This window comes from Apium graveolens, chromosome 5, assembly GCF_009905375.1.
Source record: "Apium graveolens cultivar Ventura chromosome 5, ASM990537v1, whole genome shotgun sequence".
In the NCBI taxonomy this organism is placed as follows: Eukaryota; Viridiplantae; Streptophyta; class Magnoliopsida; order Apiales; family Apiaceae; genus Apium; species Apium graveolens.
Window position 1 is genome coordinate 59,995,753 of NC_133651.1, and position 25,031 is coordinate 60,020,783.

The 25,031-nt window shown below is 38.5% G+C and overlaps 1 non-coding gene across 1 annotated transcript; it reads right to left on the reverse strand.

The window, feature by feature from the left end:
* Positions 1-6,829: 6,829 nt before the first annotated feature.
* Positions 6,830-6,936, reverse strand: LOC141662686 (small nucleolar RNA R71). Its single transcript, XR_012550787.1, has one exon. It is a non-coding gene; the product is annotated as a small nucleolar RNA R71 (small nucleolar RNA).
* Positions 6,937-25,031: the final 18,095 nt, after the last annotated feature.

Here is a 25,031-nt window from a genome sequence, read left to right on the forward strand (position 1 = left end):
ACACATAGTGCCTACTACAGTCAAAGATTCGGTATATGCACCATCACAAATTCAGTTTGATGTGGCTCCAATAAATGTGGAGTCACAGCTAAAATCTTTAATCATAAAAGCACCACAAACACTAAACTCTCCCACAAATTCTCTGGATGTGGATATAATCAACACATCAATTCCTGATTCCCCTTCTTTAACTCTGTTGGGGAAGCCAAAATCTAGTGAAAGTGAGCATCGTCTTTTGGATGATTTGTTGGCTCACTTGCCAATTCTTTCAGGAACTATTGAGACATATGTGCCCAAATTTTTATCAATCTGCACAGAGTCTACAATAGTCTCCACTCTAAACTCATTTATTTCTTCCATTCCGGTGGATATTGTTCATCCGTCGGCTAGTGATTGTATCCCTACGGATGTGCCTAACAGCAGTCATCCGTCGGCTATCCTAACTACTACCCTGATGGATGTTCCTCATCCGTCTACACACACTAAAATTTCAACAATTATTACAAGTGTAGATGAGTTAGTAGTTGTACAATCACTCTTAGGACTGAGGGAAAGGAGTGAATTGAGTGAGAGGCTGAGTTGCTCTCAGGCAAAATGAGAGGAAAGGAGTGAACAAATGCAGGCTATTTTTTCCAACCTGGAAAAAGAGAGTGAGAGGAGTTCCACCTTAGTAGGTGAAGGTGAAGGTATGAGGGTGGTGAGCCAAGGGGTGTCCTTGATGCAAGAACAGAGAGAAAATGAGAGAAAAGCAGGTACAGCTGAAAAGGAAGAGCCCATTGTAAGTGAGTTAATGGATGTCAATGAGGCTGACAAGAGACGGCTAATTCAGCAAGAATATCAAGCTATTTTACATTCTGTTTATTTTGAAGCTGAGGCATTTACTCACCCTGTGGCAGTTTATCAAGTTCTAGCTCAACAGGATAATGTGGTTGCAGAAAAGATGCTTAACTTGGTGCATACAACTTCTTCAATGCAAAGAGCAAAGGATGCCATCACAGCCATGCCACCTAAAGTTGGTGATAATGTTGATTATGGAACTGGTGAGTTTGAAGAGTTCTTTGGAGATGAAGAAGGTGATGAAGAAGAGTTCATGGACATACGGGGAGAAGCAGGCCCTAGCTCTAGATCAAATATTCCACCTTGGGTGTTTTCTAAAGAGTGTGATGAGCAACATTTCAAGACAATTCTTTTTCACATCATTCAACAGACACACACTGCTCTTCAAGCCACTACCAATGCTAGCACCAAGAAGCTTCTACAAGCACACCTCAACTCTCTACAACTACAACAAATACAAGTTCTTCAACACAATCAAGATGTCACTTCAATCAAACAGAGATTGATCAAATCAAGAAGGTTGTCTCTGAAAGATTGGATGCTAAATTTCCAGATATAACAGTGCTTGACATAAACAGACAGTTAAGGAAGAATTCCAATCTTGCAACTAAAGTGGACTCTTTGGACACAAGACTAAAAGCAGTAGAAGCCTCTCTCACAGCTATTATCTACATCAAGCACAACAAACTCAGTTGCTTCAAAAGCTGGTGGTTGCACAGACTTCTACCTCCACTCTACTTGATGATAACAAAAAGGGGGGAAAGATTCAATCATCCCAGTTAGTCAAGGAGGGCCAACCAGTGAGGGGAGCTTATGATAAATGTTCAAATCAGTCAAGTAATAGTTCCAGAAATTACTTTGCCATAACCACCAGTATTGGACAATATTGATATGATCCAAATAGCATCTGCTAAACTGAATTTAAACTCCAATCTCAAGATGCTTGATGTTGCAGCTGTTGAGAAGGAACTGGATGACAAGTGGAAGAAGATAGATAAAGATATTCAGAAGAAAATTGGTCAGATATAGAAACAAGACAAGAATTTTCATCACCACTCTAAATTCAAGCAAATCTCAGTTAATGAAATGAGTCTAGGTAGCTTGGAAAATGGCCAAACTTCATGCATCAAATCTCCAAAAGCCTATCTGATTCTAAAGCCTAAAAAGAACTATCCAAAGTCATCAGACAAGAATCCCATGGATCTCATGTTTGAGACTCCAAAACCAGATGAAAAGAAGCTGTTGGCAAGGTCCATAGCATTTTACAAAGATCCATCTGATTCAGTACAAAAGAAGAGAATTGTCAAAATTTACAGGAATGGAAAAGAGATCTGTGTGGTGGTTGGACACCCTCAGTTTGCAGCAGCAAAAAGGGAAGAAAAATAAAAAATTAAGCAAGAAAATAGGCAAGCTCCCTTAGATGCTAATAAGCTCAAACAGAAGAAAGAGCAAGCTGCTATAGTAGCCAAGCTTCAAGTTGTGAAAGCTGCAACTGAAATCTCTGAAAAACCACCTCTGATTACTGAAGCTTAGGATCAGCAAATGCAAAATGAACCTCCACAGAAAAGAAAATTCAGATACAAACTTCATTCTAAAAGAAAATTGAACTTTAGTGATGAGGAAATGGAAGACTACATTCCCAAACAGTCTACAACTTCAACTCTAACATCCAAGCCTTCAGTGGTACATGAGGAATTCAAGTTGAATCCAACAAAGAATTTTCAGGGTGAGCCTATTCCCAAGGATGAGCCAATAGACTGTAAAAGTTTTCCAAATCCTAAGCTCAATTTGCCTATCTTCAACAAGCCAAAGAAAACAAAGATTAAAGCAACCAAAAAGGTCAAGCCTATGACTCTCAGAACCAAGACCTTAACCAAATCTCAATCTACAGTCAACAAGGGAGATCTTTTATATATCTGTGACATCAAGGAGTTTTGAGATATAAACCTCTACTTGGATGAATTGGAAGAAGTAAGAGGGATTGATGCTCACACATATCTTCCTTAAAGACTAGTGTTTAAGTACAAGGGAGGGAAAAAGATCACATGGCCTCTCCATAGGATTCTTCAAGAAAGCCAATCTGTACTGATAAAGGTCTTCTCATCCTTCAAGAAAAACTTTGGTTTTAATGTAATTGCAAGGAAATTGGTCCTAAAGAAGATAGAAGATCTAAGGAGCAATAAAGCCAAAGATGCACTCTAAAAAACTCTATCAATTCCCTTCACAGGAAATAGAGTGCATTTGAGGCCTTATTGGCTGATGGAATTCATGGATAACAAGGGTGTTAGAAGATTCTTCAGACTGGATGACCAATTGAGTATCTCTAGCAATGAGACTCTATTGAAAATACAAGAAAAACTGGATCTGTCAGATGCTGAAGAACTTAATTCCACAGGCAGTTCCGGAATCAAATAAAAAAGTATAACAGGAAGCTAGGGAAGAAATCAAGACATTCAAAGAAATAGATATTATCTGCTCAGACTAGAGGAGCACCTTGATAATGATTGTGAGAACTCTTTGTGCACTTTTACTTTGTTCAATTTTCAATAAATTTGTAGCACTTATCAGTTTTATATACTATACTTTAATTTGTGCCTTTAGGGTGTTTTTTTTTCATCAAGTTTCTCTTAATTTATGGCTACAATTCCAGTAGACATAAATTAGGGGAGATTGTTAGGAATATGTTATGAACTTGATAATAGGTTAAACAAAACACCTTAGTAGATTTAAATTAGTGAAATTTGTAGCTCTCAACGGATATTCTAATATAGTCCCGACCGATGAACTTTATAGTCCTGACGGATGATAATTTGGTATCCGTCGAGAGTGTAGCTTATGTACCAAATAAGTATTATAGCACATTTCTGCAAACAACATGTTTTAATCTAGTAGATTGTGTAGGATTCTCTAAGTCATGTTGAATACTAGATTGATATGTAGAATAGGTTAGCTAATTGTAAATATGAGATGTCTTGTAATTCTGTATAAGTAAAATAGAGTCAAGTGACGGAAAGACTCCCGACAGATGATCATCATACTCCCGACGGATGCTCAACATAATCCCGATGGACGATCATATTCAAAATAGTTGTTGATGGTGACAACACAGTCACATGCGTCGGGTGTTTATAAAAGGAATGTGGCAGCCTGTTAAGCAGGATTTTGAGAACAAAGCAGCATTACCATTTCCATGTAAATGTGAAGATATTCAAAGATGCTGGAATAGAGTAATGAAGTAGCATGGAGTTAGACTAAATATAGTTTTGTTTTATTATCTTGTCTTACTATCATGTAAACTAGGTGATATATAAACCAAGCGTAGCAAGTAGAATAAATAACAAATCAAGCTTATTTTTCAAAGAAACATATCAAGCTGTATTCTGTAAGAATTTCTCTGTAGTTTTATTTGTTCAACTTGTAAAGCAGCTGTGAGCTATTCAAAGCTTCGCAGAATTCTCAATCTGATATATATATATATATATATATATATATATATATCTGGTGGATACTTTTAAATCCACCAGAAAGTTTTAAATCTTGTGTTTTATTTCTTAGTATTTTGATATCTATTACTCTTTCATTCCGCACTGTTGCAAATCAAACATTGTTATATATATTAAGTTCGAACAATTTTAAAATCTTAAAAAGTAGTCAGAATTACATTCAACCCCCCCCCCTTCTGGAATTCTTGTTGTATTGTTAGGGAATAATAATAACTTTTATAGTTAGAGCTTCCTTACAAGGATTACTAAATCATATCTCTCATCTACCTCTCCTTTTGTCAAGAAGGATCCTGCCTCTCTTAAATTCTGTTTTTTTCTTAATTTTTTCACACATCTCACAGAAAAAAGCTTAGAAAGATTGTCCTAAAGAAATAAGAGGTGGCTAAAGAAGGGTGATCTGTGATCATACAACTAGAGGTAGTCCTTGAATAAGGTCTAGGAGTAATCATGCCAACAGGATTTATATCATAAAAAATATAATAAATATTGAAAGAACTAAATAAGATTTAAATTAAATGTTGATAAAGTATTAAGAGTATTTATACCTGTGTATACATAATTTAGCTCACAGTTGATACTGTGGTTATGAAAGTTGTTGTTCATCAATAATGAGAACCTCCATTTGAATTGGAGAGGATTTGATCAGGTTACTGTCATGTACCATGATCTCAAACCTTGTTCTTCATGCAAAGAACTAACACCTGAATGTGTTTATTAAAAGCTATCATAGAGTCTTCATTAAAAACTGATGAAACCTCTGTGTCTTTGTTAGTATCATTAAGATCTACCTCAGCAAGTAGTCTCTAACCAACTAAATGTTGTTTTCGAGTGGTGAGCACAATTCAAGAATTATGTCACTTGATTTTTGGCAACATTTGAGAAAAGAATTCAAGTGTTTCAGTTGTGAGAAGAAATTTAAGATTTTAAGATATTTAATGTTAAGAAATGAGTGTGAACAACTTTCTTGATGAGAAAAAGAAAGTTTCAAAGATTTTGAATAGAATGTAACACTCCAAGATAATAATCCTTATTGACTAAGAATCAAGTCTTCCATAAATTTCTTCTTTAATAACAGTTACCTCCTCCAGTGTGCTCAATCTGTACTGAAGTGATCATATGAACTTAAACAGAGATTAGTTTATTCACATGCACTATTAAAAATATTTGAAGTTTAGCATGCAGTACTGAAGATGAATAAAGTATTATCTCAAATCAATATTTCCCAATGTAATCACGATAGCTTTATAAGGGTTTAGAACTTGTCATGCTAGCATAAGTTCATGTATGTGATATGCATGATTCGTAGGTAATTTTAACCATCTTAGTTGCCTTATGTAATCACGATAGATAACTTGTGCATTATACCGTTATGTTGTAAAATTCTATAGACATATAGGGTCTCAATATAACTGGTGTCTATTCAGCTTCTACCTCTATTGTGGATTTCTGGTAGTATGGTATTCGTACAACAAAAGTTGGCATTTTCAGGTTCGTGTTATCTGATTAGTGTCATCACCATTACATGCTAAGGTTAAGAATGAAAAGGCTATTGAATGAAGTATTTAATGAAGTTAGAATCCTATATTTGTGTCATATATTATTAAACTCTATTTAAACTCCTAGTTTATGTTCTTTAGTATAACTCTTAGTTAATTTTAGGTAAACAATCTCAAATTGTTATTCGTCTTAGCATTGGATAATAATCATACTAGTGTTGCATAAATACATTGATTGAAATTAACCTAAACCAGTCCCTGTGGGAACGAACTAGAATTAGTTCTATATTACTTGTGATCTCGTATACTTGCGTGAATATTAGCGCATGTTCTAGCCCTAACAAGTTTTTGGTCCGCTGCCGGGGACTGCGGTGTTAATTTTTAGTTTATGTGTTGGTTATCATTGGTCGTTAAAGTTCAGTGACTCAGACATTGTTAATTACTTATTTCCTTGACGTGTTTCAGGTACTCTAGCGAGCGTGTATGCATACACGTTCTCGGTCTCGTAAGAGAACACTGGATCAAGCTGAGGAAGAAGTTGTAGTCGAGGAGAAAGTTGAAGAAGAGATCTTAGTTGCGAAAGAAGAAAAGGTTCTTATTGCAATGGGAGAACCACAAGCGAATCCAAGGGCTTTGATGGACTACTCCAAACCGAAGATCAATGATATTCGGTCTAGCATTGTTAGACCAGCCATCTCGGCTAATACCTTTGAGATCAAGTCGAGCACGATTCAGGTGATACAGAACTCAGTTTAGATTTGGGGTTCTCCGACAGAAGACCCTAACATGCACATCAGAGATTTCATCGAGATCTGCACCACTTTCAAATTCAATGGAATTTCTGAAGATGCCATTAAGTTGAGGCTTTTCCCATTCTCTCTGTGGGATAAAGCTAAGTATTGGTTACATTCTCTACCACCATGGTCTATCACCAAATGGGAGGATCTTTCTCAAAAGTTCTTAACTAAATTCTTTCATATGGCAAAGACTGCTGCAATCAGAAATGTACTTACTCAATTTGCTCAGCAATGTGGAGAATCTTTATGTGAGGTATGGGATCGATATAAGGAGATTTTTAGGCAGTGTCCTCATCATGGGATGCCTAACTAGATGATCATTAACTGTTTCTATAATGGTTTGGGTGCTACTTTTAAACCCATGCTTGATGTAGCATCAGGAGGAGCCTTGTAGGCTAAAAGCTACGATGAAGCTTATGAATTGATTGAACTGATGGCTGCTAATGAATACCAGAATCCTACTCAGAGACTATCTCAAGGCAAGGTAGCAGGAATTCTGGAGTTGGATGCACCTACTACTATAGCTGCTCAACTTAAGGCTTTGACGATGAAGGTGGATTCTCTGTCTAATTATGGATTTAATCAGATCACTAGTGTATGTGAGCTTTGTGCTGGTTCCCATGAGACTGATCAGTGTGCCATTTATAGTGAATTAGCTCAGTTCGTGAGCAACTTTCAGAGGTCGCAGCAACCTATACCAACCACCTATCATTCTAACAACCGCAATCATCCTAACTTTAGCTGGAGCAACACTCAAAATACAGTTCAGCAGCCTTATCAGCAGTATCCAGCAAAGCAGTACGACCCCACTGGGTTTCAGCAACCGCAATATTCACCAAAGCAACAACTCCAGCTACAACAGTCTAATGAAAAATCTGAATTAGAAGAGTTGAGGCTCATGTGTAAGAGCCAAGCGGTTTCTATTAAGCCCTTGGAAAATCAAATTGGACAAATTGCCAATGCCTTGTTAAATCGTCAACCTAGTACACCTCCTAGTGACACTGAAGTACCAGGAAAGAGGGAAGCTAAGGAGCAGGTAAAGGCAATTACATTAAGGTCTGGGAAGGTTGCAAATCCCGAACACTCTCAAGTTTCGGATGAAGAAGTTGTTGCTGAGGAAGAAGTGCAGAAGGAAGCTGAAGTGGAACCAAGGAAGACTACTGTTGAACACACTCCTCCTGAGGGTAATATAGGGGAGAGACAGATATATCCTCCACCTCCTTTTCCTAAGAGGCTGCAGAAAAAAACTGGATAAATAGTTTGAAAAGTTTTTGGAGGTGTTCAAGAAACTTCACATAAACATACCTTTCACTGAAGCTCTTGAACAGATGCCTAGTTATGCAAAGTTTATGAAAGGTATACTTTCTCGAAAAGTGAAGTTGGATGACTTAGAGATAGTTGCTCTCACAGAGAAATGCAGTGTTGTGCTGCAACAAAAGTTGCCTCTAAAGCTTAAAGATCCTGGAAGCTTCACTATTCTTTGCACCATTGGAAAAGTGTTGTTTGACAAATGCTTATGTGACTTGGGAGCTAGCATCAATCTGATGCCTTTGTCAATCTTCAAGAAGTTGGACTTACCTGATCCAAAACCTACTTATATGACTCTGTAGCTGGCTGATCGTTCTATTACATATCCGCGAGGCATTATTGAGGATGTTTTGGTGAAGGTGGATAAACTCATATTTCCTGCTGATTTTGTAATTCTTACTTTTGAGGAGGATAAGAAGATTCCCATAATCTTGGGAAGACCTTTCTTGGCTACTGGCCGAACCTTGATAGATGTGCAGAAGGGTGAGCTCACCATGCGAGTGCTGGATCAGGATGTAACTTTTAATGTGTTCAATCCCATGAAGTTCCCTACGGAAAATCAGGAGTGCTTAAAAGTGGAGTTGGTCGATTCTGTGGTTACTTCAGAACTTGATCAATTGTTAAGGTCTAATGCCTTAGAAAAGGCCTTGTTGGGATATTCTGATAGTGAAGATGATGAAGGTGATAAGCAGTTGCAATATTTGAATGCTTCTCCCTGGAAAAGGAAGATGGATATGCCTTTTGAAACTCTTGGAATGGAGGAGCTGAACAAATCTCCAAAGCGCCTCAAGCCATCTATTGAGGAAGCTCGGACACTTGAGCTTAAACCATTACATGAACACTTAAGGTATGCATTTTTAGGTGATACATCTACTTTACCTGTTATTACATCTGACATTTCAGGTAGTGATGAGGAAAAACTCTTAAGATTTCTGAGAGATTTCAAATCAGCAATTGGATAGACTATAACAGATATTAAGGGAATCAGCCCTTCTTATTGCATGCATAAAATTCTGCTAGAGGAAAGTAGCAAGCCTACTTTTAAGCAACAAAGAAGGCTAAATCTTATCATGAAAGAAGTTTTGAAGAAGGAAATTCTCAAATGGCTAGATGCAGGGATCATCTATCCCATTTCTGACAGTTCTTGGGTGAGTCCAGCTCAGTGTGTACCAAAGAAAGGAGGTATCACCATTATCGCTAATGAGAAGAATGTCTTTTGCCTTTTATTGATCAGATGCTTGACAGATTGGCTGGGCATGAGTACTACTGTCTTCTGAATGGTTATTCGGGCTATAATTATATTTATATTGCTCTGGAAGATCAGGAAAAGACTACTTTCACTTGTCCATTTGGTACTTTCGCCTTTAGAAGAGTTTTTCTCGGGTTGTGTGGAGCACCGACATATTTCAGAGATGCATAATGGCTATCTTCTCTGACATGATTGGTCAAAATGTGGAGTTGTTCATAAATGATTAATCTGTGTTTTGTGATTCATTTGATGAGTTCTTGCAAAATCTTGGCAACGTTCTTAAAAGGTGTGTTGAGACCAACTTGGTACTCAACTGGGAGAAATGTCACTTTATGGTGTGACAGGGCATTATTCTTGGTCACAAGGTCTCTATTAAGGGTCTTGAGGTGGACAAGCCCAAGGTGGGGGTCATTCAAAATCTTCCTCCACCAATTTCTGTTAAGGGAGTTCACAGCTTTCTAGGTCATGCGGGTTTTTATAGGCAGTTCATCAAGGACTTTTCAAAAATTTCTAAACCTTTGTGCAATCTTCTAGAGAAGGATGTCCCGTTCAAGTTTGATGAAGAGTGCCTAGTTGCTTTTGAGTTCTTGAAGAAGAGTTTAATCACGACACCTGTCATAACTGCACCTGATTGGAATGAAACTTTTGAGATGATGTGCGATGCAAGTGATTATGCAGTTGGAGCAGTTCTTGGGCAGAGAAAGAACAACATATTTTATGTGATCTACTATGCTAATAAGACCCTAAATGGTGCTTAACTGAATTATACTACTACTGAGAAAGAACTTCTGGCTATTGTCTATAGTTTTGAGAAGTTTTGATCTTATTTGCTTGGGACGAAGGTGACAGTTTTCACTGATCACGCTGCAATTCGATATCTCGTCTCGAAGAAGGGCTCAAAGCCTAGATTGATTAGATGGGTTCTTTTGCTTCAGGAGTTTGAATTAGAGATCAAGGACAGAAAAGGTACTGAGAATCAAGTTGTTGATCATCTCTCGCATTTAGAAGATCCAAGTACTACTTCACAAGATAAGACATTGATAAATGAGTCTTTTCCCGATGAGCAGCTGTTTGGAGTGCAAGAGGAAGAACCGTGGTTTGCACACATTGTGAACTACCTTGTGAGTAATCTCATGCCTCCAGACTTATTGTACGCTCAAAGGAAGAAGTTTCTTCATGAGGTGAAGTGGTACATGTGGGACTGAACCATATCTGTTTAGGCAAGGAGCTGACCAAATCATCAGGAGATGTATTCCGTACAACGAAACGGGGGTGATTTTGCGAGACTGTCATTCGACTGTTTATGGAGGCCACTATGGTGGAGAAAAGACAGCAGCTTGTGTCCTTCAAGCGGGATTCTTCTAGCCTATATTGTTTAAGGATGCGCATCACTTTGTTTTGAAGTGTGATCGATGCCAGCGCCTGGGTAATATATCCAAAAGGGCTGAGATGCCTCTTAATGTGCTTCTCGAGGTTGAAGTCTTAGATGTTTGGGGAATCGACTTCATGGGGTCGTTTGTCTCATCTTGCAATAATCAGTATATCATGTTGGCGGTCGATTATGTGTCAAAATGGATTGAAGTCAAGGCTTTTCCGACAAATGATGTGAAGGTAGTGCTTAATTTTCTTCATAAGCAGTTATTCACACGATTTGGGACTCCAAGAGTCATAATCAGTGATGAGGGATCGCATTTTTGCAATCGCAAGTTCACTGCCATGATAAAAAGGTATAATGTGAATTATCGCATTGCTACAGCCTACCATCCTTAGACTAATGGTCAAGCTGAGATGTCTAACAGGGAGATAAAGCATATTTTAGAGAAAGTTGTGTGTCCATCAAGAAAGATTGGTCTTTGAAGCTTGATGAAGCTGTTTGGGCGTATAGAACAACATACAAGACTCCATTGGGAATGTCGCCATTTCAGTTGGTTTATGGTAAGGGGTGTCATTTGTCTGTGGAGCTCGAGCATAAAGCGTATTGGGATTTGAAGAAGTTGAACCTTGATTCGGATGTAACTTGTAAGAAGAGAATGCTTCAATTGAATGAACTCGTTGAATTTCGGCTTCAAGCTTATGAAAACAATAAAATGTACATGGAGAAAGTCAAGAGGTGGAACGATAGGGGTCTAGTGCTCAAGTCATTTGTGCCGGGACAACAAGTTCTGTTATTTAACTCTCGTCTCCATCTTTTTCCTGGAAAATTGAAGGCGAGATGGTCAGGGCCTTTCATAATCAAAATTGTGTTTTCGCATGGAGCTGTGGAGATTTTTGAGAATGATCCAAGCCAAGCATTCAAGGTAAATGGTCAGAGGTTGAAGCACTACTATGGGGATACGGCAAACCATGAGGTCGTTAGTGCCATTTTATTGTATACTTGATCTCGAGATTCTATGTCAAGCTAACGACGTAAACCAAGCGCTTCTTGGGAGGCAACCCAAGTATGTTGTACATAAGTAGGTAGAGGAAGTAGGAAGAAAAGAGAAAAAGATAAAAAACTCAGAAAAACATAAAATTCCAGGGCCAACTTCAGTAGCACGGCACGCCTGCACTGTAGAGCGAGGCGGCCGCGCTGAAATTCCAGAAACTGAGCGCGCCCGCACTGCCAAACGCGGCGGCTGTGCTGAAATTTCAGTAGCACGGCGCGCCCGTGCCAAAGTAGCGCGCGCCCGCGCTGGGTCCCTGCATTCAAAAAAAATATAAGTCAATTTTTAAAGAGAAATTCGGGACTTTTAATATAAAATCAATTCCCACCCGAATTTTACTCTTCCACATCCCAAATATCCCTCTCCAAATCAAACCCATTATTCCCATTATTCCCATAATCAATTCTCACTCATTTTTCATAACTAATTATCTCCCAATCTCCAATATATACATACACTTATACACAAACTTCTCCATCATTTCTCAAAACTCTCAAACATATAATCTCTCTTACAAACTTTTATTCTCTCAAACTTCTTCAATCTCAGTGGCACCAAAAAGACAGCGAACTCAAGTAAGCAACACCACCACTGAATCTTCGAGTATAGGTGGTGTGAGGCCTAGACTTTAACACCCGAGGCTGAGGCGGAGTATGTGAGGCTGCTTTCGAAGCCGATAGCCAAGGAGCGTAGTTTTCTGCCATCAGGGAAAGATGGTAAGTTGTTGGAGATGATCTTGGAGATGGGCTAGGTTGTCTTTTGCGAGACACCCGCTGTTGTGCCCATGAGTGTGATGCATGAGTTTTATGCTAATGCTAAGGCGGAGAAGAATGTTTTCACGGTGGTGAGGGGGATGATGGTGGATTACAGTGCTGAGGCGATTCGTAGGGTGATTGAGCAACCCGAGAGGAAGGAGGAGCAGGAGAACTGGAAAGAGAAAACTCCGGAGGAGTTTAACTTAGATTTGATTGTTACTACCCTGTGTGTGCCTGAGACCCATTGGAAGTTCAAGAAGGGCATGAATGAGTATGCCATATTCCCTGCTTCGTTCATGAACATGTTTGCACGTACATAGAATTCTTTTATTTGTGCTAATATCATGCCATCTTCTCACGTGCATGAGATTACTGTGGAGCGTGCGCGTTTGTTGTGGGGTATTCTGCAGGAAGACTATGTGAATCTTTGGATGGTTATCCATTAGGGTATTTTGAGGTTTTTATGAGGTAGTACTACGGGTTCGATAACCTATGCATCCATTGTGATGAAATTGTGCGTGGCGGTTGGCATTCATTGGTCCGCACATGAGCAGCTGCAGTCCCTAGTGCTCCGATTGATAGTTCGACATTGTTGAATATGACATAGTGGTATGGTAGGAAGCCCGATACTAAGGGGATTGGATATTCTTATGACCATCTGCCAGGTGGAAGGCCAGCGGATCAGACTTATGCTGGTGGGACTTTGCAGGCCTGTCGAGCAGCTTGGAGAGCTCAGTTGGGAGAGGAGGCTGGTCCTTCGGGATCGCAGCAGCAGCAGCAGCAGGATGAAGCACAGGGCAGTGCTGGTTTGAGTATGATGCAGTATAGTGTTAGTCGCTAAACACATGCTAAAATTCATGCAAGTATATGTGTTCACAAGTAATATAGAATTATTTCTTGTTCATTCTCACAGGGAAAGGCTTAGATTAACTTTGTGATTTATGCACTTATGCAACAATGATATGGCTATTATTCAATGCTAAGACGAATAACAATTTTGGGTTTTGATTATACTACGATTAACTATTGAGAATTTTACTAGGGAACATTAACTAAAGAGAGTAAAGAGAATTGAATAATATATGACATAAACATGGGATTCTAACATCATTAAGTACTTCATTCAATAGCCTTTTCATTCTTAACCTTAGCATGTAATGGTGATGACACTAATCAGATAACACGAACCTGAAAATGCCAACTTTTGTTGTACGAATACCATACTACCAGACATCCACAATAGAGGTAGAAGCTGAATAGACACCAGTTATATTGAGACCCTATATCTCTATAGAATTTGACAACATAACGGTTTAATGCATAAGTTATCTATCGTGATTAAATAGGGCAAGTAAGATGGTTAAAATTACCTACGAATCATGCATAACAATAACACATGAACCTATGCTAGCATGCCAAGTTCTAAACCCTAAAATTCACTTTCACATCATTAAAAATTAACACACTATCTTATAAGTTCGCGACGCTCATAAGATGAATAAGGACAACCAATACTAGGTTAGCATACAATCACCACACTAAGGCGTCGAAACAAATTAACTAAAGAAATCCATAAATAAATCCGCTAGAACCCCACGATAATGATTAGCCCATAATCGGACTCATCATCAACGTGGGTTTCGATGAAAGCATGGTATAATAAACGTAGTCTTTATAATGAATAAATAATAAACCAAGTACGAAACAAGAGTATAGGTTCACGAATAAGAAAACTAGCATCCAACGTTACAACTTAGAACAAAGAATCACAAGTATAAGCTAGATCTTCTTCGCCTTCGTTGAATTGTGCTAAAACGATCCTCTTACGCATTCTCCTTGTGCTCTAGTACGTCTTTCCGAAAACCGTCTTTTATTTAGGTATATATAGCAGCCCATGTAAAGTAGATATCCTCCAATTAGAATCCAAGTACAATCAAAATTCTAACATCCCAAACCGGCGCGGCCGCGCGCTTCATCAGTGCGGGCGCGCCATGCTCCTGGAGAAAATTCTGCTTTTCTTCAACTATTGCTGCAATGAGTTTTTTTCCCGAGCTTTATTCCATGGACATCATCCTAACACCATATTAGCATAAAAACAATGCTAATTTACTTGATTTCCGAATTAATGCCTGAAATTCAAAAACACTAGAAAACACATTAAAATACCAACAACTTGAGTACAAATGCACCAATTCAAAGCTTAATAGAGCATTATAAAGTGTCATAAATGCCACTCAACATACCCCCAAACTTGAATCGATACTTGTCCTCAAGCATAAATATACTCAAAAAAACAAGAAATAAAAATACATGAATGCAACGATCCCCATAGAATAACTAAACCATTCAACAAGCAAAATCTCAACAAATACAGTTATTCGCATAAAGATCAATCAAACCTTACAAATGAACCTACAAACCAGAGACGTGCGTGTGCGCAAATGCTTACAGATATACTATCGTAACTAGATCAATAATCATGACTCACTACTTATCAAGGCAATCGCAAGGTTATAAATAAAATAAAAGCTAGACTTAAAATAACTTATAACACTTCAATTCTTATAATGGAGTTTATTATGGATTCATGCTTTTATTTACAACTAAACAACACAAGTATGCTTATTTGACCGTGCAATGAGTGAGGTCCACAAAAGACTTATACAATAGTACCCATGTAGCGAGCATTAGGTTAGCGGATCCCAGACTATAAAAGCCTTTGGTCACTAGGCACAAAGTCCCCTAAGAACTTAATAACTCGAGTACTAAAGAGCCCACTCGTGATCAATTATACATAACACTTAATTTCTTTTTCTCTTTTTTCTTCTTTTTTTTTCTTTTTTTTATAATTTTTTTCACAAATTACTGAGCGAGTGCGTTTCGCTCTATCTCGTTCAACCCTAGACTACTGATATAAATATGAGCCGGCTACTAGCCATTTGACACCTAGCCACAACAACTAGCAATGAAATCCAATTTTTTCCAATTTTTAAAAAATCCATGTTATTTTATCATTAAGAGAATATCCTAAATTCTAAATATAAACAAGCGACTAAACCTCGACAAATAAATAAACCATGACCATGATCTAGCACTCTAGCAACCTATAAGACTTAGTGAAATATAATTGTCTCTAGCATGCAAATCAATCCGACAAGACTTAACATTACTAAATACAACATCATCACACTAGCATCAATATCACAAGTCAATCGGAAAAATCATTTAAGGGATCATGTTATTATGCAAATGCATGAAACTATATGAACAAACTATCATAAAAACTATAAAATAAAAAAAAAACTACATGGAAAAATATGGAACTATATGCTCTAAACTATCATGAATATGTAAACTATATGCGACTCACACAACACATATTCCTTCAACTATTACCCCCAAACTTAAAATATTCACTATCCTCAGTGAAGGTAATATTAAGGAATCAGGCATACCTACTCGGAATCAGGATCCTCACCCCCAACAGGTGGAGTGTCAGGCTTGTCTGGAGGTGGATACACGGAATCCTCACCAAATACTGGCCATTGGATGTCAACACCGGTGGCTCTGAATGCAGTCCCAAGTGCCTGGGTGAGATCACATGCAAACCGAATATGGATGTCATGCATCGCATCCATCCTCCTCGCTAGATGTCTATATTGCGTCGTGCTCAAGCCAACTCCAACATCCGCTCCTGCTTCCTCTTTCTCCTGCTACTGCTGCTGTGATTGGGATGACTCTACTTCCTCACCCAGCTGTGCTCTCCAACCTGCTTCACGGGAAAACTTTGAACCACCAGCATACATCTGATCATATGGTCACTTGCCCAGAAGAAGATCAAATGAATAACCCAGCCCCTTAGGATCGGGCTTACCACCGTACCACTCCACCATATTCAATATAATCGAACTATCAATAGCAAAACTAGGAAGCTAAAATTGCTCATGTGCGGCCCAACGGACACGAACTGCCGCACAAAACTTTATCACAATGGACGCATAGGGTATAGACCCCGTAGTACCCCCTCTCAAAAATCTCAGAATACCTTGGTGAATAATCCTACCAAGGTCCACATAATCACTGTTAAGCACAAAGTATGTGCTAATTAAATCACGCAAGTATACGTGTTCACATGTAATATAGAATGATTTCTAGTTCGTTTCCACAGAGACTCTGATTAATTATATTTAATTAACACTTACTCACCAATGTATGATTACTCTTCAATATCAATATAATAACAATTAGGGTTGATTACCTACTATTAACTACGAGAATTCAACACTTAAATTATCAATATTAAACACACATTAGATCATAACTTCATTAATATTTCATTCAATAGTTATTGTTATTACCCTTAGCATGTAATGGTGATGATATTAACCGAATAACACGAAACTGATAAACGCCAACTTTCGTTATACGAATACCATTTTACCAAGCATCCATAATTAAGATAGAAGTTGAATAGGCATCAATTATGTTGAGACCCTATATGTCTACAGAATTTGACAACATAACGATTTAAACACAAATTATTCATTATGATTACACAGGGCAAGTAAAATGGTTAGAGTTACCCACTAATCATGCATACAATACATGAACCTATGCTAGCATGGCAAGTTCTAAATCTCAAAATTCACTGTCGCTTTACAAGAGATTAACACACTATCTTATATGTTCACGACACACATAAGATGAATAAGCACAACCTATGCTAGATATCATACAATCACCACATACCAAGGTATTAAACAATTAACTAAAGAAATCCATAGTAAATCCGCTACGACCCCATGATCACGATTAGCCCATGATAGAACTTATCGTCACCATGGATTCATATGAAAACATGATATAAACACAACGATATAAACTAATAAAAATTACTTAATAAAAACAGAGTACGTCATAAGAGTATTAAGGTTCAAAGAGTAAAGAAAACTAGCATCCACTGTTACAACGAATTAAAAGAATTATAAGATAAACGTATGATTCCTCTTCTTCGTTATTGCGTGCTAAAACGGTCTTCTTAATCTTCTCTCCTTGTTACTTGTTTCTTGCTTGTTGTGAAAACATCTCCCAAATAGGTTTATATAAGAGTCCACAAGAAATAGCACTGTCAGAAGCCCGATAGAACTCGAATTAGAAAATCCAGAATTAAAAATCCCACACCCAGGCGGCCGCCTCCAATCTCCACGCGGGCGCCTCCTGGAAGGCAGTCGCTTGCTCCTTCCAGGCGGGCACCTACAACCTTTCTGGAAAAATAATATTTTGCTTTTGATTTTGCTGATTTCTTTGCACAACTCCCCGCAACTGATCCCAAGCACTTCCCTAGTCTTATTTTGATGAGTTCTCCCTATATAAGCAAATTATACCCTGAAATGTAAAAACACTAGAACAACGCATCAAATACACAAAATACTCGATTTCAAGACATTAATTCAAGCCGTTATGAGACGCTCTAAGTGGTATAAAATGCCACTTATCAATCACCCTTCAGAATCCCCTACAACAAACGCGCACGCTCCACAGTATCCTCATGTATATGAGAAGAAGGCATGATATTAGCACAAATAAAAGAATTTTATGTGCGTGCAAACCTATTCATACAAGAAGCAGGGAATGTAGCATAATCAGTTGTTCCCCTCTTGAACTTCCAATGAGTCTCAGGCACACACGGAGTAGCAACTATCAAATCCAGATCAAAGTCCTCTGGAGTCTTATCGTTCCAAGTGTCCTGACCGGGCCTTCTTGCATGCTGATCAATCACCCTCCTTATCACCTCAGTACTGTACTCCACCTTCATCCCCCTCACCATAGTGAATCCATTCTTCTCTACCTTTGTATTAGCATAGAACTCTCGAACAACACTCATGGGCACAGCAGCGGGTGCCTCACAAAAAGCAACCCAGCCAATCTCCAAAATTATCTCCAACAACTTACCATCTTTCCCTGATGGCAGAAAACCTCGCTCCTTTGCTATAGGCTTCGACAGAAGTCTCATGTACTCCGCTTCAGCCTCGGAAGTTGAAAACCTCAGCCTCACACCACCCGCACTCGAAGAATCGGTGGTGCTGCTGCTTACTTGATTTCTTTGTCTCATGGGTGCCATTGGGATTTGTGAAGTGTTGGAGAAGTTTATATATAAGTGTATGTATATATAGGAGGTGAGAAGAGAATTAGATATGGAATAGAAGTGGTAATTGATTATGGAAATAGTTGGAATAATGGGTTTGATTTGGAGAGGGAAATTTGGGATGTGGAAGAGTAAAATTCGGGTAGGAATTGATTTTTAATCAAAGTCCCCGATTTTCTCTTTAATTCCCACCTGCTATTTTTTTGTCAGAATTAGGGGACCAGCGCGGCCGCGCGCTACCTCTACGCGGTCGCGCCGTATTTCTGATGATTCAGCGCGGCCGCCCCGCTAAGCAGCGCGGGTGCGCCGTGTCTTTGGATTTTCAGCATGGCCGCCCCGCTTCTTCAGCGCGGGCGCGCCGTGCTATTGTAGTTGGCCCCTAATTTTTTTTCACTTTCTGATTTTTTTATGTTTTTCTCTTTTCTTCTTGCTTCCTCTAACTACTAATGTACAACAAACTTGGGTTGCCTCCCAAGAAGCGCTTGCTTTATGTTATTAGCTTGACGTAGAAATGCGAGATCAAACGGACAACAAAAAGGCACTAACCACCTCCCGGGTTGCCGTGTCACCATAGTAATGCTTCAACCTCTGACCATTTATCTTAAATGCTTGGCCCGGATCATTCTCAATTATAGCATCCTTTTCTTTCTAGCTGCATCAAAATCAAGATTCAACTTCTTCAAAACCCAATACGCTTTATGCTCTATCTCTACCAGCAAATGACACCCCTTACCATAAACCAACTGAAACGATGACATTCCCAATGGAGTCTTGTATGTTGTACTATACGCCCAAACAGCTTCATCAAGCTTCAAAGACCAATCTTTTCTCAATGGACACATAACCTTCTCTAAAATATGCTTGATCTCTCTGTTAGATACCTCAACTTGACCATTCGTCCAAGGGTGATAATCCGTAACAATGCGATGATTCACATTATATCTTTGCATCATAGTAGTGAACTTGCGATTGCAAAAATGCGACCCATCATCACTGATTATGACTCTTAAAGTTCCAAATCTTGTGAATATCTGCTTGTGAAGAAAATTAAGCACTACGTTTGTATCGTTTGTTGGCAATGCCTTAACTTCAACCCATTTCGACACATAATCAACCGCTAACAAGATATATTGATTATCGCAAGATGAGACAAATGGCCTCATGAAGTCGATTCCCCAAACATCAAAGACTTCAACCTCGAGAAGCACATTAAGAGGCATCTCATCCCTCTTGGACATATTACCCACTCGTTGACATCGATCACATTTCAAAATAAACTGATGAGCATTTTTGAACAAAGTTGGCCAAAAGAAACCTACTTGAAGAATACAAGCTATTGTCTTTTCTCCATCATAATGTACTCCATAAGCCGTTGAGTGGCAATCACGTAAGATCCCCTCGTTTCGCTATAAGGAATACATCTCCTGATGATTTGGTCAGCTCCTTGTCGAAAAAGAAATGGCTCATCCCACATATACCACTTCACTTCATGCAGAAACTTCTTCCTTTGAGCATATGATAAGTTGGGAGGCATGATATTACTCATAAGGTAGTTCACAATGTCTGTAAACCACGGTTCTTCCTCTTGCACTCCAAACAACTGCTCATCTGGAAAAGACTCATTGATTAATGTCTTATCTTGTGAAGTAGCAATTGGATCCTCTAAACACGAGAGATGATCAGAGACTTGATTTTCAGTCCCTTTTCTGTCCTTGATCTCTAGCTCAAACTCCTGGAGTAATAGAACCCATCGAATCGATCTAGGCTTCGAGTCCTTCTTCGAGACGAGATATCGAATGGCAGCGTGATCAGTGAAAACTGCCACCTTCATCCCAAGCAGATAAGATCGAAATTTCTCAAAACCATATACAATAGCCAACAGTTCTTTCTCCGTAGTAGTGTAGTTCAGTTGGAAACCATTTAGGGTCTTACTAGCATAGTAGACCATATGAAATATGTTATTCTTTCTCTGCCCAAGAACTGATCCAACTGCATAGTCACTTACATCGCACATCATCTCAAAAGGTTCACTCTAATCAGGTACAGTTATGATAGGTGTCGTGATTAAACTCTTCTTTAAGAACTCAAAAGCAGGCACACACTCGTCATCAAACTTAAACAGGACATCCTTCTCCAGAAGATTGCACAAAGGTTTAGAAATTTTTGAAAAGTCCTTGATGAACCGCCTGTAGAAGCCCGCATGACCAAGAAAACTGCGAACCCCCTTAACAGAAATTGGTGGGGGAAGATTTTCGATGACCCCCACTTTGGCTTTGTCCATCTTAAGACCTTTACTAGAGACCTTGTGCCCAAGAATAATGCCCTGTCGCACCATAAAGTGACATTTCTCCCAATTGAGAACCAAATTGGTCTCAACACACCTCTTGAGAATGTCACCTAGTTTTTGCAAGCACTCATCAAATGAATCACCAAATACAGAAAAATCATCCATGAACACCTCTACATTCTGACCAATCATAACAGAGAAGATAGCCATCATGCATCTCTGAAATATGGTCGGTCATCCACATTACCCAAAAGAAACTCTTCGAAAGGTGAAAGTACCAAAAGGACAAGTGAAAGTAGTCTTCTCCTGATCTTCTGGAGCAATGTAAATTTGATTATAACCAGAATAACCATCCATAAGACAGTAGTAGTCATGTCCAGCCAATCTGTCAAGCATCTGATCAATAAATGGCAGAGGGAAGTGATCTTTTCTTGTGGCCTTATTCAGCTTCCTATAATCCATGTAAACTCTCCACCCCATGACTATTCAAGTAGGAATGAGCTCATTATTCTCATTAGCAACGACTGTGATACCTCATTTCTTTGGTACACACTGAACTGGACTCACCCAAGAACTGTCAGAAATGGGATAGATGATCCCTCCATCTAGAAACTTAAGAATTTCCTTCTTCACGACTTCCTTCATGATAGGGTTTAACCTTCTTTGTTGCTCAACAGTAGGCTTGCTACCTTCCTCTAGCAGAATTTTATGCATGCAATATGAAGGGTTGATTCCCTTCATATCTGATATAGTCCAACCAATTACCGATTTGAATTCTCTAAGAATTGTCAAAAGCTTCTCTTCATCGCTACTTGAAAGGTCAGATGTAATAATAACGGGAAAAGTAGATGCATCACCTAAAAACACATACCTCAAATGTTCAGGTAAAGGCTTAAGCTCAAGATTAGGAGCATCCTCAATATATGGCTTGAGGCGCTTAGGAGCTTTGTTGAACTCCTCCATTCCCAGATATTCAAAAGGCATATCAATCTTGCTCTTCCAGGGAGAAGCATTCTGAAATTGCAACTGCTCATCCCCTTCATCATCTTCACTATCAGAATTCCCCAACAAGGCCTTCTCTAAGGCATCAGACCTTAGCAATTGATCAAGTTCTGAAGTAACTATAGAATCAACCAACTCCACTTTTAAGCACTCCTCATTTTCTATAGGGAACTTCATGGCATTGAACACATTAAAAGTTACATCCTGATCCATCACTCGCATGGTGAGCTCACCCTTCTGCACATCAATCAAGGTTTGGCTAGTAGCCAAGAAATGCCTTCCAAGATTATGGGAATCTTCTTATCCTCCTCGAAATCAAGAATTACAAAATCAGCAGGGAAGATGAGTTTATCCACCTTGACCAAGACATCCTCCACGATACCTCGTGGATATGTAATTGAACGGTCGGCCAAATGCAAAGTCATATAAGTAGGCTTTGGATCAGGAAAGTTCAACTTCTTGAAGATTGATAAGGACATCAGATTGATGCTAGCTCCCAAGTCACATAGACACTTGTCAAATGACACCTTTCCAATGGTGCATAGAATAGTGAAGCTTTCAGGATCTTTAAGCTTCAGAGGCAACTTTTGTTGCAGCACAGCACTACATTTCTCCGTGAGAGCAACGGTCTCTAAGTTATCAAGCTTCACCTTCCTAGAGAGAATACCTTTCATTTACTTTGCATAACTAGGTATTTGTTAAAGAGCTTCAGCGAAAGGTATGTTGATGTGAAGTTTCTTGAACACCTCCAAAAACTTCTCAAACTACTAATCCAGCTTTTTCTTCTGCAACCTCTTAGGAAAGGGAAGTAGAGGATAGATCTGTTTCTCCCCTGTATTACCCTCAGGAGGAGTGTGCTCAACAGTAGTCTTCCTTGGTTCTACTTCTGCTTTCTTCTGCACTTCTTTTTCTTTAGCCTCAAATTCAGATTCTAGAGTCTTAGCTTTTTCAGGATTCGCAACCTTACCAGACCTCAATGTAATTTCCTTAACATTCTTCTTAGCTTCCTTCTTGCCTGGCACTTCAGTATCACTTGGGAGTGTGTGAGGTTGACGATTCAGTAAAGCATTAGCAATTTGCCCAATCTGATTCTCCAAGGTCTTGATAGACACAACTTGGCTCTTACACATGAGCCTCATGTAACACCCCCAAATCCGGGGTCGGGGATCCGGGTTGTCACGAGTTCCATTTCCCTTAATAACACCCAATCTTATTAAACAATCAACTACTCTGTACTGTGACCCCACAATATACACACACACCACAAGTTATAGTCTTAGAGATGAATTCCCAAAAATAATCACAAGTCGCTTTATTCCACAATTATCTGTCAATACACCTTAAAAGGTTTTCTGAATAAATTTACATTTTCTTTGCCATTATTACAATTGATAAAGATACATAAGTCTGGTACATCAAAAGTTGAAAGCCTAGCCTATTGGTAGTTCCTACCTCAGCTACAGCGACATCAACGCCTATAGGAAACTGTGGAACGTTTCCTAATCGCTTGCGAATTGGAAGCTTTGTCCTGGTTATCTTGTCTATCTGATGTTGTGTGATGAAAGAAGAAAGTAAGGGTGAGCAGCAAGCCCACGTAAATAATATGTATAATGATTAACAATATATGAGCCTTCTCATAGTACTCATGAAAGTCTTGGTCAAAAGAAATGAACCAAGTTGATATCTTAATGCGATGAAGTCGCAAAATATTCAGTATATATATACATATATACTTTTCAAAATATTGGAAGTCCTCTTCCATGCATAATACACACAGAGTTCCAGTGTATAACTGTATAAAAATACCGTTGCAAGGTGATCTCATATATCTAACCTTGTCTCAACATTTTTCTGAAAATCTTTGTCATGCATAAGATAATCATTTACTAGATATAAGTTTAAAAGATGAAGTTACAAGATACTCCAATATACTTATATCTTTTCCAAATACTACTTGAACTACCACCGTTCAAGTTATAATTAGTTCAAAAGTTTATCACATAGATGAGACTACAAGATAATACTTGAATAGATTCAACCTTTAAAATATCATCAAAATAAAATGAAGTTATGAGATACTTCATTTGATGCAAACATCATTTTGAAAACTTGACCCTGCCAACACTCAACAATCGCCCAACCGTAGCCTTTCTATCGAAGTGCTCTGGGTAGTGTTGCAGAAATATCCAATTGGATGATGAACTCATTACGGGAGTTTGCCGCGCCAGGAAGACCACTTACGATGATCAGTCGTAGTAGTGCAACCCCACCATTTTCTACATGTAGAGGAGAACCTGTCGGATTTACTTGTCAACCGAACACTGAACTCCTAAGGAATGGACCGCCTTAGCTGAACTTCCAGGCCATTTGGGCTAATATAATAAGGCTGGGCCGACGCCACTCGACCACCTACGCCACTCCTAGTTCAGATGAAATCCATGACTCTGAAACGTAAAGCTCGTCCCCACTTTCCCCAAGTAGAAACTTGTTGATACGGCTCCACCAAGAAGTCATATCTAGTTAGAAAGGAAAACTCACCGATATTTCCCAGGCGATGCCTGTTAATGGATTAACTTGTTCCAAGAATTTTACTTCCCGAGTATTGGGTAAGTAATCAAAAACTCTTTTATCAAGACAGCAACCTTGTTGCGAATATAAAACACACCACAGAGCCGGATCCCTCAGGTTTTGAGAGAGTATTTAAATCCCCTTCGAAAGGAGGATCTTAAATATAAAAATGAGTTTTGGGATCCGCTCTAACTTTTAAAATCATTTCGAAGACTCGCAAAACATTTTTAAGAATGTTTGGAGTGATGCTGATTTAACAAAATAAATCAGTCCCAATATATTAGAAAATATCTGAATATTATTATTTAAATAATATTTCCATAAAGAATAATCTTTATAAAAATAATTGAAGTAGAAGTTTTAAAACTTATACTTGAAATGAATATTAAATAACCAAAGATATACCTATACGAAAGTACTATCTTTATTTGAATAATCAAAAGTGAGTTTGATTATCGACACCTTATTTTTTAATAAAATAAAGAATATATCTCAGCAAATAATCGGAGTCAGAGATCCTCAAATGAATATTCAAATAATATTCAATAAATAAAATAAGCTGAGACATAAGCCCTCGAATGAATATTCGAAATAATATTCATTAAATAATAAGCTGAGTCATAATACCTCGAATGAATATTATAAATAATATTCATTAAAT